Source organism: Melospiza melodia, chromosome 3, assembly GCF_035770615.1.
Source record: "Melospiza melodia melodia isolate bMelMel2 chromosome 3, bMelMel2.pri, whole genome shotgun sequence".
Lineage (NCBI taxonomy): Eukaryota > Metazoa > Chordata > Aves > Passeriformes > Passerellidae > Melospiza > Melospiza melodia.
This window is the reverse complement of record NC_086196.1, coordinates 64,334,387-64,349,377: the sequence shown is the minus strand read 5'-3', so window position 1 is coordinate 64,349,377 and position 14,991 is coordinate 64,334,387.

Below are 14,991 nucleotides of genomic sequence, written 5' to 3'. Positions count from 1 at the left end.
GGACCTTCAGAAGGCAACCAAAATACACAGACCAAATTATGTACTCAACATGAGCGTAATTGCTACTGTGCGGTCCTTTTCCCTTACCAGTGCCTATAATTTTAATTTCTAAGGGAAAACAACTTAACTGGAAAGTTTCAGTGCTCCAGTTATTGTTCCCAAAGGAGAAAAAAAAAATTGAGCAAAAAAGAAAATAGACAAGGACATGAAGTTTAGGGATAGACAGAGAGACTGAAGCAAAATTTGATGTAAAATGGTTCTCACCAATATGAATGGAAGGATCTAAAAATAAACATTTCTGTATTTGTGTGCCATTAAGTTGACAGACAACAACATTTAGACCACAATTGGGCCTTGCTTTAACCTAGAATAAGATGCAGGAATTGGATTGTCAGTTTTCAGTAAGGCACAGGTCTGAGAGTTGGAAAATACAACATTGTTTCTGTCTGCTGCTCCTGCTAACATGTGACTCCCCTACATGAGACCAATCCAGTAATGTGCTCATGTGGGCTAATGTAATTAAACACAAAAACAAATAAAAGTGGTTGATTGCTTCAGTATGTTTTACAGACATAGGAATAGCAAACAATTTATAGATACTCCTCTCCCCTGCATTTGTCTTCACTTTTTATGAACCCAAAAAAGCCTCAGATGCTGACAGTGTGATCAATATGCTCTGACAGCTGTATTCCAATGACATCTACATTCTTAAATGAAATAAATTTGCAACTGAATTGACACATGCAAAAAGTTTTTCCTTTATCAGTCATGGCAAACCTTTTTTTTTTTTCCTAGGAGGAAGAGCCCTCTGCATAAACTAGTGGGTCAAAATGTAGTGAAGCATTTAGATGCTTGAAATAATCAAGGTGCTGTTATTTTAAGAACTTAGGAAGGGAGATGCTTTAGACTTCTAATTTGGAAAACAGCAAGAAGTCTGTCTTTAGGTCCTTTTTAGTTCGCTAATTGTGCTGAGCTAATCACATCTGTGTGATTCCAGTAAATAACCCCCATCAGATTTGGTTGTTAGTACCTGCTAATCTAGACTGATGTGCAGCTGCTTTCCTGGCTACTTACTTCACAGCAGAATCACTATTTTAAGAGGTATACTTTTCCCTGACAGTTTACTCTCTGGTGATTAATTTTATCCCATGGTTTGATTTTTATTTCTGTAAATACCTTCATGTTCTGGACTTTGGATGAAGACTTTCAAAAATTCCCAGGGCTGTCTCCCACTGCTGCTGGAGACTGCTCAATGGGACGACATATGTTTAGCTCTTGCGAAGAAGTCTCAGTCAGTTCCTGCAACCACATTATTGTTTTGAAGCTCTTGTCCAAAGTCCTTCATGTTTGTTTACATCTTTCTGAAGTTCAAATGAAAACACTGCTGGATTGTCACTGGCCTTGCAAAGTCCTTTTTGCCCTTTCTGAATGCAGACTTCTAAAGACTAAACTTGTTGATTGTGTTGTTCTCACGTCGTAGTGCCTCATCTCACTGCATGGGACAAATTAGCCTTTGCTGGAATTCAATTCAAATGACACATCTTTGCAGCAGAGATAAAACAGGATCAGGTCTGAATTTCACACTTCCATGTTACTGTGTTTTAACTAACATTTATCAAATTATTTTCCTTCTACGCACTGTGTATAAACGATGTTTTCCCAGGTTTGATTCCATTTGTTCTTATTCCTAACTCTTTTCTGTCTCTCTTCTGTTCAACGTATAATGTGTGAATGATGATTAGGATGCCATTCAAACCTGTTTTCAATATAATTAAAAAAAACAAACTGATGAAAATTGTCTTTCATAACTTCATCCCTTTTCTGGCAACACATGGTATTACCATTGATCCCAAAGAGAGTATTCACGCAAAAAACCTGAAAAGCTGAAGCATCACTTCTGCTTCATATACTGTATGGCTTAACTAAAGCCATTAGCTTTGTTCTAGACAGATCCTTACAATATTGCTCAGCTTAAGTGTCAATTAAAGATCTTGATGTTCATTGATTTATGCAGCCTCAGAGTTCTACAAGGACATTTCAGGATGCTGTTACATTGTTTTTCCTCTGCTCAAACTGAACTACATGAAGTGTTTTAGTTAGGATGGAATAATTATACAACTGGTCTAACTGCTGAATAGTTATATAAATTGCTCTATGATCGTCATTCTCCACAATCTAATTGAATACCTCTTAATCTCAGGCATGTGACACCAGTGCTTAAAGATAGGTGATCAATGTATTATTAAAGAAGTGTGAAAGTGAATTTAGCCGTTATTTAGCATACAGTAAATGGCTAAAAGTGAACTTTTTTTTACTGTGGTTTCAGTTAATTCTTACACTTGACTTGCTGAGATAGAGCACCTTAAGATTTTTTAATCTACTCTCAGTTCAGTCATTCAGCCACTTCTGAATAGAAACATGTTCAGATTTTTGGGTTTTATGAGAATCTGTTTTATAAAGAGAGTGTCCAAGGTGGAAAATGCTTTAGGACCAGGAATGATTGCAATACAAAGCAATGAAGGTAGGAAGTAACCATGCAGGTGTTGGAAGTGCTGCATTACTGCTTGCCAGCAGGCAGAGTGTACTGAGGTACCAGCAAGGGTGCAGCAAGTTTTCTCAAGCCTTTTTATAGTCTCAGAGGGAGCCCATCTATAGCACCCATTAGCAGAAGATCCCATTAGGAAACTCCCAAAATGTTTATTCTACTACATAGCAATGCAGATTTTCTGTGGTAAGATCACTTTTATTTCTCCTCCTTTGAATTTCAAAAGCTTATCAACAACATTCCTCCTTTTCAGCCTCAGGATTTATGTACAGGAAAACACCTTTTCTATTCCAGTGTGCCTGGTGCAATGGTGCTGTGCCCTTTGACAAGGCTGCTGCTCTTGCGCTGCTCCTCTGGCTTGAAGTGTGCTTGAGGAGATGTGGCATTCCAGAGCTGCCTGGCAAGGCAAAGGGCAGCAGATCTGTCCCCTGGTCCTCTGCCCCTTTTGGGAGAGGCATGGGGCAGAGCATGGAGCTGGTGGTCCCGTATGCCAGCAATTCCAGACAAATGCTGGAAAAGCAGCTAGCTACTATGGGATCACTTGTGGCTGATGTATGGTGATTTAGATTGAGATCAGGAATGGTGTCGTTTCCCCCTCGGCGACAAGGGAATTTGTTGTGGTGCCTGTGGCTGCTCCCATGCCCCCAACGCTGATCCCATTGCTAGAGAGCCGCTGCCGTTTATTTCCCCAGTGGTTTTATGAGCTAACCACACCCGCTGCTGGTTTCTACAGTACCAATTTACAAGGCTGACTGGTTTGGATGAGGAAACCCACATTTCCTGAGGTATCCCAGGGAGCTCAAAAGCCAAGATCTTAAGAAAATTAACAGAAGTGGTGATTTTTTTTTCCAGCATTCAGCTTCAGAGAAAGCTGTTTGTTTCTCTTTCTGTGGAGGAGGCAGCTGCAGACACATGCTCTCAAGCATCAGGAACTTCTGGTATTGCTCTTGTTGCAATAGTGGGAATTGCTAGCCAATTGCTGGGTTTTAGTCTTGATCCCACAATATCTTTCTGCCCTAGGAGCAATCAAACTGCAGTCCTTGAGTGCCTTCACTCAGGTAGGTAAGAAGTTGGGTGGAATAAGCAGATGCATCCATTTTAACCACAAAGGAGAAGAGGTCTGTCTCACTCCCCTGCACCAGCTGCAAGCTGCTTGGACTCTTGATGAGTCAGCCTTAATGCTAGCACAAATTTACGTACTTTACACACTCTTTTCCTCAATTTGCTTCCTCCTGGCTGAATCACAGAATGCTTGGTGTTGGATGGGACCTAAAGATCATCTAATTCCAAGGGCCACCTTCCAGTAGACCCAGGTTGCTTAAAGCCCCATCCAACCTGGCCTTGAACACTCCCAGGGATGGAGCATCCACAGCTTCTCTGGGCAAGCTGCTCCAGCACCTCACCACCCTCATGGTAAAGAATTCTTTCCTAACATCTAATCTATATTTATTCTCTTTTGGTTTGAAGCCATTCCCCTTGCCCTGTTGCTATGTTTCCTTGTAAAAAAGTTCCTCTCCAGCTCTCTTGTAGCCCCCTTTAGGTACTGGAAGGTGCTATAAGGTCTCCCCAAAACCTTCTCTTCTCCAGGCTGAACAGCCCCAAGCTCTCTCAGCCCGTTGTCATAGGAAAGCTGAAGTGGCTGATAGGAATGGTTTAATACAAGAGAGGAATGGGTGTGGGAAGCTGGATGGAGGCAATGCTTTTCACTTGTGATGAACAGTTAGATCAGCACATTTGGCCCCCCAGAGCTGCAGTATTTTTCCTGTCTTACTGCTTGGGACAACTCTTGTAAGTGGGGAGGGAGGAAAAGGCTGGTCCACACCAGCCTCAGACCTTTTGGACGTCCACTCACCTGCTGAAGCTCTCCTGTGCTGGCCCTGCAGTTCTCCTGAAGTGCTAGAAAGCATTACAAAAGTTATGCTTGGAGAAATAAGGAGGGGTGGACACCATTTTCTTTTTAAAGCATTAGACATTTGAGTGAATGTTGTTCAATTCAAAGTTCTTAGAATTCAGTTCTTTTTCCAAAATTATCTATGATTGTCCTGAGAGAATTTGTTTACCACATATTTTTAATAAAAGGCATTTTAAAAAAAGGCAACTTGCAAGGAATTTCTGGCATAATTCTAAATAGAATTCTGCAGAATAATTACTGTTAAATGCTATGTACTCAAGGAACTGAAAATATAACTTGCAGGCTGAACTATGTGCTTTGACATATTAAAGTAATATTGCAAATGAGTTATAGACAAGGTCCAGTAGTGCAAGGCCTAGACTATACATCTGGAAGTTGCAGAATCAACTCATGTGAAATATACAGCTGGAATCCTATGTTAGTACAGCAGAATGTCCCATCAGTTTTATGGCACATATTTAGCAAATGCTGAAGCATGTGAATCTCTGGTATAATGACTGCATCCCACCTAGCTGAGAGCTGGGAGCTCTCTTCATCTCTCTGCTTTTGGGCATCTTGCAGGAAGAAAATACAGTAAGGTATTTTCTATCGCGAATCTTGACTTTCTATTCTTGAAAAGTCCATAGCCTGACGTTGGTGACATGCTCACAAAGGGTGGAGAAGGAAAGATCTGGGAAAGGATAAAGGGTCACCATGAAATGATGGTCTGATAATACAGCCTGGGCACACTCACAGTTTGATGATTTATTCTCAATCCTGTAACTTGCAGCAGTCCACCCAATCACTGCTCCCAAAGTTCCAGAGGCTTCAGCAGTTTCCTCAGTAGGCAGTCAGTGAGATACATTTTTCAGGAAAAGATTTTTGAAAGTAACAGCAGTGACGATAATTGCTGTTGGAACCTCAGCTATTGCATTTCTTACCTTATAGTTTCCTTTAAAATTATCTCCTAATCCTTTCCAGGGCTTCATGCTACCAACTAGCTTCTACATTCATCTTAGAAGTGGTCAGGGTATGCACTTTTAAAAATTTGAAATGCTCTTCTTAAATGTAGATATCTTAATTCCTATCTCCTAGCAAGTACACTCTCTCACACAGGAGCATGCAAGAAAAGCTTTGAATGAAGCTCCTCACTCAAAATGAATCTTTAGTGTGTTTTTCTGGCAGAAAGGGAAGCTGTTGGCCTGTGAAAGGATGTCACATGGTGGTGAAGCATTCAGGGCACTGGTTGCTTCAGCTGCATGCACAACTTGACACAGAATCCGAGATCTTAGAATTCTAGTGCTACTGCTTATATGGTTAACTACTCTTATAAAAACATAATTATTGAAAATAGTAATAATTATTATTGAAAGAGGGCTGAATATGCCATTTTGTATTGCTCTCTCTTTAAAACAAAGACTGTTTTTTCTTTGCCTAAAAGTGTTTCTTTTTAAATAAATGTCATGAATCAGAGCAAGACTTTCTTAAAACTAGAGGTAGAAGAGAATGGGAAATTACTTTTGCCAATAATGAAAAAACAGGTTTTTTTACAATTTCCCTTTGCTTAAGAAATATCTTTAGAGAAATGAGTTGGAAATTAAGGATCCAGCCAAGTGCAAGCACTGAAGTGCACACTTGTGCTCAAGCAGGAGTCATTATGGGAATTGCTCATGTACTTTAGATGGAGCATTGTGCTTTATGCTGCAGAGCAAAGTGAGCCTGCCTTTCTAAATTCAAGACCACATTTACTTTATTTATTCATTTCTTGTGGTGTTTTTTTCTCCTCTTATAATGTGAAATAGCTGCTTATGAACCTAACTTAACTAGCACAGCCTTATGTACTGATGCAGGCACATGCACAAGCTGCTACGTGCAGATGACCCTGAATCTTCTTGTGAAAATGAGGACTAGGTCTACCCAAAATGCAACCTTTACCCAAATGCTCCATATATTGCCCCTTACTTGCTCTGTTCATGGAAGGATAAAGAAGGTATCACCTCTTCATGTCTGGCCAATGATCTGGCTCAAAGTGAATATTGACCCCATGACAGGAATGCAAAGGACTGAGATGCAGCTGGCACCTGTTCAGGAGCAAACCTCCTCTGTGGCTGCCCCACCAAGTCTTGCCAGTCCCACAGGGCTCTGCCAGGGGGGTTCATGTGTGCTCCCTGAAAAGCAGCAAAACCACCTTGCTGGGGTAAGATTTAGGGCCTCATGGAAAGCCTGGAAGCTGATGGCAGCTCTTCCATCAAAAGTACTGTGAAGTGGGCTGGTTTGCCTTGCTGCTGCTCTTAAGAGGCCTACGGTAGGAGCTCTCTCTTTGCTGAGAAATGTGGGTGATGTCAGGATGGACAGAACTCTTTTCATTCCTTACACTATTATACATGCATATTCCTTGTTCTGTTGTTTCTGCTGTGTGCAATGATAGGTACTTCCAAAGAGGCAAAAGGGGGCTTCTTTTCTTATGGATGTGATGACTTAAGTTTCAGCTTTCCTATTTTCCAGGTTCTGTACACCAGTAGTACATAACTCTGAACTTCATATGAAGTGTTAGCGAGTTCTCTTCACAGTTTAGTTGGAGAAAACAGCCCTCTTCCAGCCTGAGAAACAAGGACACTGTTGCAGCCTCAGGCCCAAAAACCATAAACAACAGTGAATTGAGGAGAGCAATCTAGAAGGATGGGACTTCATAACCTGAAGCTGTAATTGAACAATTAACCCCATTAACAATTAACAATTAAAATACGTAAATAGACGAAAACTTACAGAAGTGTGAAAACTCATGACCCATGGTCCATCTTGGGTGTAGCCTCAGCTGGGCTCTTGTACTGCCCAAGGTGTATCCTTGCCCAAGATGTATCCTTTGGAGGCCTTTTTAACAAATACCTACTTTATTCCTTTAACACTGTCTAGCCTCTGTTCTAGGCATCAGCTGAGTGAGAGACACTCCAACATAAAAAAACCCCGTGTGGTGTGGTACAAATAGTTAACAGTAGTCAATACTCCTACCTAGTCACAAACATATTGGTTATCCCACATCAGAAATATCAAACCTCTTCTTCTGACAGCCTCACACCAGAGCCCTTCTTTACTGCCTGATAGTCCATTTCTTAAACTGTTGATGAATAGCTACATGTCATAAACCCTTAACTAACATTTAAAAAGTAATAATTTGAAAAACTCATAGATTTCTTGAGTCTTTTGATCTGCTGTAGGCACGTGTCCTAAAGGGACATTCCCTTGACCAACGTGGTTGTATTAAGATTCTTTAAAAAGTCTAATTGACAATTTTTCCATGCATTGAGGTTTGAGGGTAAAGTGAATCAAATCTTGGTTTTCTGCAGAAAAAGGATTCATGAGACAGAAGACAACAATTCTAGGAGATGGATTTTTGTTGGAGAATGTGTGTGCACTTCCTATTTTTATAACGGTGCTGTCTTATTCTTTACCATGTATTCACAAGATTTAAACAAAACAATAACAGCAACAAAAGGCAACCAAACAAAAAAAACCCCCACAATCAGTCTTTCACTGTATCAGTGTAGTTGTAAGAACTCTCATATTTTGGTGCTCTTGGAGTTAGTTGATATAAATTACTACTGGTGGGAATAAGACTTTAAATATTTTCTAAACAAGAGAGGCATCTCTTGTCTCTAAGGATGTGGGTGCACAGATGGTGAACACAGAAGGCCAAGATGTGAGCACTGGGAGACTCCTGTGCATCCACAGGCCTCAATCCAGAGAAGTGCTCAATGTTAGTGTCTCTTTTCCATGGCCTCAGCCAAAATACCCCAAGCTTTGGGGTAAACTATAGAAGTTACCAAATCTGCTAATCTTCTGCCTGATGTATCTTTGTGTGACTCCATGATAACAATGCTTTAGACTTGTGCATTTTAAAAAGCAGAAAGTTTGGCATTTAGGTGGTAGGCAGGCTTGTAATGCTTTTTTTGGAATTGCTAAAAGTAAGCCACGGTTAGTATGTCTAACACAGGGCAAAAATAAAGTTATGGGTACATAAAATAAATAAATAATGTTGAGGCATATTTGTGGGATTTCCATTGATTCCTTGGGTTACATATCAAACTGGAAAAGTAGGTTTAGATTAGATATTAGGAAGAAATTCTTCACTGTGATGGTCATGAGGCAGAGGAATGTGTTGCCCAGTGAAGCTGTGGATGCCCCATCCCTGGGAGTGTTTGAGGTCAGGTTGGATAGGTCTTTCAGCAACCTGGTCTAGGGGAAGGTGTCCCTGCCCATGGCAGGGGTGTTGGAACAAGAAGATCCTTAAGGTCCCTTCCAACCCAAACCATCCTGTGACACCACAAACAGGTGAAAATCATGGTATCTGTTCAAAGAGGTGTGGAGGAAGCAGATGCATATTTGTAGTGCAGTCTTACTTACTGAGCTGGAAGTATCTATATTGAATTCTTCCACAGCAGGAAATTCTGACCTATGGTTAGTGAATTGAGTTCATTTATTGTGAGGTCGCTGAATTTAAAGGAGGCACTGGATCTACAGCAATTGGGTAGCTGCATGTATTCAGCCTTCCTCTGCCTCTGGCAAAGGAGACTTGTGCAAATAAATAAAGAAGAAAATGCCTTCTTGTGCTGTAGCCACACACACTGGACACCTAACTTAATTTGTACCGTTGTGTTAATGCTTTACATGAACAAAGGGTTAGTCTGTATTGCTATTGGAAGCCATTGCTTTTAGACAGAGCCTCTGCATTCATAGTATTTATAAAGTTGGAAATAAAGTGCTATGGAGAAATTAATCCATACCTCTGTCAGAATTTCTCAAAGTAATAAAAATCTTGTGTAAAACTGTACCTGCTGCCTGCTTGTGGAATTTGGGCCCCTGCAATGTAGTACTTAGGTCTGAGCTAATTCCCACTGCAGTCAACAAGAATGTTCTGACCTATTATTTTCATTTGATAAGCGGTTAAAGCTGCACTCCCTTCGTCTTACCATGATAACTGGGTGATTGTGTAAGGAAACAAACTCGGAGGTAATCCTAAACTAGACAAATCAAAAGAACAAAGGATTATTGTGATAAAGCATCAGTTTAATTTTTTTTCCCATCTAGCTGGGCTTTTTTAACCTAAAATAAAATTAGATTTTAAAAAAGGTGATAGGGTGATGAAGAGCATTTTAGAAGCTGAGGATTACAGGACAAGTTGCAGAGACTGAGGGCCAGTTCCTGAGGCAGAGTAACTGGTGTAATGTCTCTGAAGATTTCACCTGTTGCATCTTAACATTAGCTATGTTGATGACATGTAAGCATGGGTAACTCTGTAGAAATCTATTTTTCCCTTATGTTGAATGGGAGGATGTGTGTGACAGATGTGCAACATGAAGCATATTAATGCAATGTAAAAGTTGACAGGAAATAGTTAATAATTCATGAGTTCTGCAAACTGTGGTACCAAGTATTTAGATGCCTGTTTGTCTCTGTTTCAGCGCCTAAAAGACAGTACCAAAATGTACTGTAAACAAGAGATAACCTTCCATGAGACACCTGTGTTAAACTCCTCCTGGGAATTTGTCTTATTACCAAAAGCATTACAAACAATATTCTAAGTGACAATCTGTCCTTCTAGGAAAATGCCAAATAATAAAGAAGTCTCTCCTTTCCACCTCTCCTTTTTTTTTTTTTTTTTTAACTGATTAAAAAAATACTTCCTGGTGCAGTTGGAGAACTTGGCAGGCAGTCTGCATTTCAATTGAGCACAACTGCTGCCTTTTCTTCCCTTGGATTCTCCTCTCAGCCCAGCTGTAGGAGCTTCCTCCCTCCTCTGGCTCTGCTCCTTGTGCATCCAGGACCAGGTGGAGTCTGGGGCTGTGGTTATTTACATCAAAGCTTTAATGTTCTTCTTCTGGCAAAATGTTATGGAATTTTTGCTTCCCAGATCTGAAGTCTTTTACATTTGAGAGCTGAAATGTTTATTAAGAAGCAGTAATAATTATTAGGAGACTTTAATAGTATAAATACAAAATACACTGAATTTAAAAAGAAATAATAAATGATAGGCTGAATGGAAACCAGAACATGCCACATTACAATTGTACAGACAGATGTGCTCCCTGCTGCGTTGGCTGGTAATGGGATTAGTCATAGCTAGAAAGTTATCATTGGGATAAGTTTTGTGGCAAAGGCACTCTGAAACCAGTTGTGAAGTCTCAAAGGCTGGTGCTCTATCACCAGGAGGCAAGGTCCCCTCGTGGTGTTGACATTACACCTACATAAATAAGTCCACTGACACATGCTGCTCTCCTTGGAAACCAGTTTTTCAGTACTGCATTCTAAGGAAGAGTAAGCAACAAAGTAGGCAGGCACCAGACTGACAGTCCTAGCTAAGCAAACCAGGCAATTTCAACTTGGTTATTCCTGGGTTGTTATAATTTCAAGGTTAGGTTATCTCATGCAGTTATTTCTAGCATTGTTCTCTCTTTGAAATTTGCCCTCCTGCCCACTCCAACACACACACCAGATTCCTTGGTAAGGCTGCAAAGAACACTGACAGATCCTCCTGTCTGTGTGTACAGTTCTCCACCACACAGCTCACTTGAAGAGAAGCTACAAGTTGTTAAGCCCCTGTTTCAACATGGACAAAAAAGCACAAAGGAGCACAGCTCTTCTGATCCAGCACCAGTTCAGTGCCTCAGAAACCTCTTTTTATAACAGCCTCCATACAATTGTGCATTTCATGTAGTAAAAATAGGCTGAATTATATTTACATTATTTTTAGATTCCATAGGTCTGTAGCCCAATAAATTCTCCCCATAAATTGCTGCTTGTAAAACAATAAGGGGAAAAGGCTTCCTTCAATATATTTGCTTGCTTTCAGAAAAACACAGGACAGTTTTTGCCAGTATGTGTGTGAAGATCCATAATAATTGATTCAATTGCCCTGAAGTGTATAAGGCTCCCTTCTTGTTTCTTATTTTTCTGTTTATTGGGATTTTTTTTTTCGTCTCTCCTCTCTGCTTTTGTTTTGGTTTTTTTTTTTGATCTGTGATATTTTACTTGTGTCATCTTTGCAAGTTTTTCTCTGGAACAGAGAGGTTTAGAAATCTGTTTTAATGAACAGATTAAATCTGAGATTTTATATCACTTCTAAAGCAAAAATTATCAACAGTAATGATATGAACAGTAGAAGTAAACATTTCAGTGTTCTCAACTCATAGGGGCATAGACTAAAAGAGACCTCCTGACTCGCCTAAACTACTCTTTGTTACTGCACACGAATGTCATAAAATCTTTTTGAAAACATACCAAGTGATATGTAAATTGTTTAGATGTTTCTTGCCAAATCCTTTTGCTATACAGCTATTTATGTTGTTACTCCATCAGGGACTGAGCTCATTCTTCCAGGTGTATACCTAACACTAGGGAGAGGAGATGATGCATGTTTGAAAATAGGTTCTGTAATTCCTCTTTTTTGTAAGATTAATAGAGGGAGGGAAAGTTTGTTTTAATCTATAACATTCACACAAGTTTGTGAGCAGTCTCTTGCCAGTCTCATACTGCTGAATCTCTGCCTTCCCATGCCAACTGAAGGGGGAAAACCAGGATCAGGACCAAAGGCAGAACCCCAAGAAAGGAGCTCTCTCCTCCTATTAGTCATTACTAAAATCAAAGTCTATATAATTTAAGTCTCACAGAATTATAGAATTATTCAGATTGGAAAGGACAATTATGACTGAGTCCAGCCATAAATCTAACACTGCCAAGTCCACCAACCATTAAACCATGTCCCCAAGTGCCACATCTGAATGATTTTCCAATACCTCCAGGGATGACGACTCCACCTCTACCCTGGGCAGTCTGTTCCGCTTGGCAACACTTTTGACAAAGAATTTTTTCCTTATATTCAATCTAAACCTTCCCTGCTGCAGCTTGAGGCCATTTGCTCTCGCCCTATTGCGTCTTGCTTGGGAGAAGACATTAATTCCTGTCTGGCTACACCCTCCCTTTAGATAGTTGTAGAGAGTGATAAGGCCTCTCCTGAGCCTCCTTTTCTCCAGACTAAACCAACCCCAGCTCCCTCGGTCACTCTTTGGAAGACCTGTGTTCTAGAAATCTTAGTCTCAGTTTTGCCCTTTGCCCAGCAGATGATGATTACCAGGTGATTACTTTTATTTTTGCAGAAGCTTTCTGGTGTTTAGGCACTTTGACCTCCTTGGCATTTAAAGAGTTGATTGATGATCTGAAGTCATCACTTGTTTTTTTTCTTCAGAATTTCTTACAAGAAGTTTTGATAGGTGCTCAAAATCTACTCCAGGTAGCTGCAGTAAGGAAGCTGCCCAAGCAGGCAGAATTAATGACTGATGCAGATGAGGCTGTCAATGACAGAGAACACAAAACAAAAGGAAATAAATGAAAATGGCCATTGGTGGAGCTGTGAATGGAAGAGCATAGGAAGCCTAGGGATTTAAAAATATGAATGAAGAAAATGTTATTAGTTCACTTGAATGTAAAAAGAGAAGTGGTGATGTTAAAGGGCTAAACATTTACATTTGTGCTTTGCATTGAGAGCAACCTAGTAATGTAGAAACTGCAGGATGAAATAAAGTGTTTCAGTATCTCTCATAAGAGAGCAGCATACTAAAGAGGAGTTTCTTGACTTTCATATTGACAGGCTGAGATGACTTGCATCTAAGAGTTTCAGAATGGATGGGTCTCTCAGACAGTGACTTCCTCCACAAATAGGTATCTGAAATCATGGAAGAGATTAAGAGATTTGACACAAACTTAACATTGCCGCGGCATTTTTAGAAAGATAAATTATAGTCTAATTCTGGAGAAGAGAATGGAGCAACTAATATAAAAACTGGTAAAGAATGAACAGGGGAAGTTGGTACCACACAACAGTTCTCACTAGCCAATACCTTTCTGGAAGTTTTCTTCCAGAAACCAGGAGTGTTCAAGCAATATGTTCTGAACATCATTTCAATTGATGCCACACACAGTTTACATTGGGACCTAGAATAACCTGATTTAATGCAAAATATGCTGAGTGTATTAAAACCATATATCTGACAGGTCTCAAACCAGACCTCAGTATCAGTATGTTTGTAACTTTAAATACTAATGTGATCCTTAAATTTATGAAGTAAAGAGTTTCAGGCAATATCAATAGAACCTACCTTGCCCTGTATTTTACACAGGAGATGCTTTTATGGTACTTTCCAGTTGGTCCAAGAGATCCACCTGGGAATAATTAAAAGAGCCAAAAACTGCTTGTAGTGTGCCATAGGGAGAAAATACCTGCCTGAAAGAGTAAAGTAGGAGGATAGAAGCTGACTACACTGCAGGTCATTAATATCTCCCAGGCAAAAGGAAATAAAATTGAAAAAGATTCCTCTTGATTTTGAAAAATGTGTAGCATGTTATAGGATGTAGAAGTCAGGACATTTCATGTTTACTATAGGCTTTTAACTGGGAGGATAAGATGTGAGAGCTTTTAATGAGTTGTGATGGATTCTCGCCAAGAAATATCTTAAAGATACTATAAAACTTCTCTGTGACATGCTGGTTTATTGGCTTATATCTACAGATTTATGACAACCAGATTTAATGACGCTGTTTAAATGGAGCATTTTGAGTAAAAGTGAACTGTCAGTTTCAGAAATGGATGAAGAGTGACATGGGGAAAAGCTGTGAATGGGGAGTCTCGGGTGGGTCTGTGGGAGAAAACGGAGGGAAGGAGGAGAACCAGGAAGGACTGGAAGTCAGAAAGGAGCTGGAATTTCATCATCAGACTCCTGCAGAACAACAAGCAGTTAGGAAACAACGCTGACAGTGTCAGAGAGCAGACAAAAACATAGGAGCCTTTCAGTTTCACTGAAAGGGAGAAGTGCTGTGGTAATTCCTAAAGAGCACTTTGCTTCCTCCCAGCTTCGGTACAACCCCAAACTGCTGAAAATCCCACTTGCTTCTCTGTTACTCCAAAATGGACATGTCAAACTCTTCCCAGAATTACAGAATTAAATCTTTTGAAGGATGCTTTCATGGACATCTTCTAAAGCATGAAGATTAAAATTAACTCTGACTTCACAGGGCAAAAAAGGGAAATTCCAAGAGAAAAAATAATCCCAAACCCATTTATAAGGTATGGAATCTCTTGGTTACCCTGAGCAGTACTTTGTGTTTTTCTTTTCTTTTGCCTAGTCTTCTTCCTCCTGTGACTGAACTTTTGATATCACAAAACAAGTGTTTCACAGCCCACTTTCTGTTTGAAGCTAACCATTCCTGTTGTTGTTCACATACCAAAAATCTCATCTAGAAAGTGAAAGTTATTCTAAGTGTGAGAGGAAGACACAGAGTAACCTTTGAGCTCAGGACTTGCTAATCCTGCTTTGATTCTGACACTTGCCTGTGACACTACATGCCTCATGACAGGAGCTGAGCAGCAGTTTCCAACCTCAGTACTTTCATATCATTGCTTCATAATCTGTCTCTGTTATTTATTGAAGAAATTTAGGGTAATGACATAAATGACTTCTCTCAGGAGATTAATTCCCTCTTCTGTTTGCCAGGTTTCACTGGAAAA